We start from the raw sequence: 2757 nt of genomic DNA, 5'->3' as shown, positions 1-2757 counted from the left end.
TCCATCCCTCCCCCAGGGGCTGGCCCTCCCTGGGATGGAGGGGGCGTGGGGCTGCCCCACTGGCAAGGACCAGCCGCCCCCCAAGGCCTCCTCTGAGGAGCCCCGCCCGGGGAAGTGCTTCCACCCCCACTGGGCTGAGGCGGGGAGGGAGGGAGGGCCGATAGTCAGGGATGGCGACTGGCACTGCAGCCACGTCTGGGAAAGGTGCCAGCAGAAACAGCCACCAAAGGGGCGAGGACCGCGGGGTCAAATGGAAGCTATCTCAGCCAGTGGCTGGGATCTGTGCTCATTTGTGCTGATCCTTGAACTCAACAGTGGCTCTGAAGAAAGGAAAGGAAACGCAGCATTAGGGCACGATGCAGGCATGCCTTACGCCGCGCCGACACACCGCAGGGGCAGCCTTCCCTCTTGGCCTCAGCAGCGGAGAGAGGAAAGGGCGTTTGCCGCCACCACCAGAAGTCAGCAGAGGGACAGAGTTTATGGGAAAAACATCCTTCCCCACCCCCACCCCCACCCCCCCTGTTTTTAACTGCCTCCAAAGAAAGCTTTAGGGCCTGGCAAGATTGCCACCAGCTGGCCACACTGCCCACTCCTCCCAGGAAGCAATGCAAAGTCTGCAGTTTCCTGCTTCTTCCTCCAGGGGTGCCTCAGTGAAACACGGAGTAAGCTGCTTTGGGTCCCCACTAGGGTGGAAGGCAGAGTCTACATGGAGAAGCTACGCGAGTGCTGAGCCGGGTGTGCTGGTGACGGGCGGATGGGCCACGGTGGCCACCAGCGCTTTAACAGTGGGCCAACGGCCAGCCCAATGACGAAAGAAAATGGTGCCGGCCGGCCCGGCTGAGCCACCCACAGGGAGGGCCAAGCCCAAGTGCAGCGGTTTGGTGTCGTGGTTAAGTGCGCAGAGGACTCTAATCTGGGAGAACCGGGTTTGATTCCCCACTCCTCCTCCACTTGCACCTGGCTGGGTGACCTTGGGCAAGCCGTAGTTCTGAGAAGAGCTGTTCTTGAAAAAGAGCAGTTTCTGTCAGAGCTCTCTCAGCCCCACCGCCTACCTCACAGGGTCTCTGTCTGTTGTGGGGAGGGGGAGGGAAAGGGAGTTTGTGAGCCGCTCCGAGACTCCTTTGGGTGAAGGGCAAGGGGTATGAATCCAAGGCTTCAGTCTTTGGAAAAGCTGAAGGAGGAAAGGGAAGCTGGAGGCCACCGCCGTCTGCCTTCCCTCCTCCCTCCCATTTCAGGGGGGCTCCCAATGCAAGAGGGGGCAGCCATTTGGCCCACCCACTCCGCTGCGAGCAGGGGGAGAGAGTGAGCCCCTCTGATACCCAGGAGATCAGTTGCGGATGCTCTGCTGGAGAGGCACAGGAGGCCACGCTCCGGGGCCATCCAAGCACGCGGTGGGAGCGGGCCACGGCCCAGCCAGCCAGCGGCCAGCAAGACCTGGGCCTGGAGCTCTCCGGGAGGGCACGGGACCCTTTGCCACTGGGCCCAGGCCTTAAGCAAGGGGCACCTGCCTCTCCAAGGGCTCTGCAAAGAGAGCCCCACCTGCTCCCTCCCCCAAAGACTTCACTCCCCCAGCTGCAGGCAGGGCCCAGGGCAGGAAGGCCGAGGAGGCAAGGCTCCGCCTCCCATTCACCACCGCCGCCGCCTCCTGTGTTACCAGGCCGCAGAAGAACGGCTCGGCTCCTCCGCCTCAAGAGATGATGCTGCCGCTCGCTCGGGTATAAAGGCCAGGGCTGCTTCTGTGGCCAGGGGGGTGGTGTCCCACCCATGCACTGACCAAGTTCACGCCCACTCAGCAAGGCTCCCTTCTTCTCACAAATGCGAAAGAGACTTGGGGGAACAGGAGCAGGGGAGGGCCTCACAGCTGGCTACAGCGCTGACCCAAGCGCACTCCCTGCGAGGGAGGCGGCACACTCTTCCTGCCCCCCATCACTGAAGGCTCAAGGGGAGGGGGAGGGGGGCTCAGCCCGCCTAGGATCCTCTCTGCTGCTAAAGGAAGAGGCAGCTGGCCCCGGTGCCACTGCCCACTCAGAGGCCTCCGTCCACGGCAGGAGCACGGGCACTGTGGCCACGCCAAGGAGAGGGCTCCACAGCGGCAGGAACAGGTGCAGAGAGAAGCCGCCCGTGGGGGGGGGGGCTCCTACACCAGGGGCTTGTGCCTTCCCACTCAAGAGACTCGAGGCGCGGCCCCTTTCCTGCAGTGCCACTGATACCCAAGGCCTGCGCTACAGAGGTCTCTCCAGGTCAAAAAGACCTAGCAGACACGCCTGCCCTTCCCCTCCTCCTGCTCGTGAGTGACTCCAGCTCCTGAAGGGCCTCTGCCAAGGGCGGGAGAGGCCAGGGGCGCAGCCTGGAAGAGGGCCCGTGGAGCAGGGGAGAAGCTCTTCAGAGGCTCGGGCGGCAGACCACGCTCCCCCTGGCCCGCTCTCAGCAGCCACCCACCCTGAGGACAGCCCGCCAGCCACACCTGGATACAGCCCCCCACCTGGGGCCGGGTATGGTGACGCAAGTGGCACCCCAGCCCTGGTGTGCCCTCGCTGGAGCCCACCGGTGGGGAGTCAGCCTCCCCTCCCTCACACGCTTCCAGCAGGAGGCGCTCCAGAGGGGGCGGCACGATTGTCACAAGCCAAAAAGCGCAGGATGAAGTCCTCGGGAGGGACCCCGGGAGGGACCCCTCCCCATCCCCAAGCACAGAGGGGCTCCCTCTGCACAACACGGAAGAAGCCAAAGGCTGTGCGGGGGGGGGGGAACAAAGCCACG

The sequence above is a fragment of the Gekko japonicus genome, unplaced genomic scaffold (assembly GCF_001447785.1).
Source record: "Gekko japonicus isolate JY-2015 unplaced genomic scaffold, Gekko_japonicus_V1.1 scaffold878, whole genome shotgun sequence".
NCBI classification, from domain to species: Eukaryota; Metazoa; Chordata; class Lepidosauria; order Squamata; family Gekkonidae; genus Gekko; species Gekko japonicus.
The sequence above is the reverse complement of the archived record's forward strand: the minus strand, read 5'-3'. Positions refer to the sequence as shown.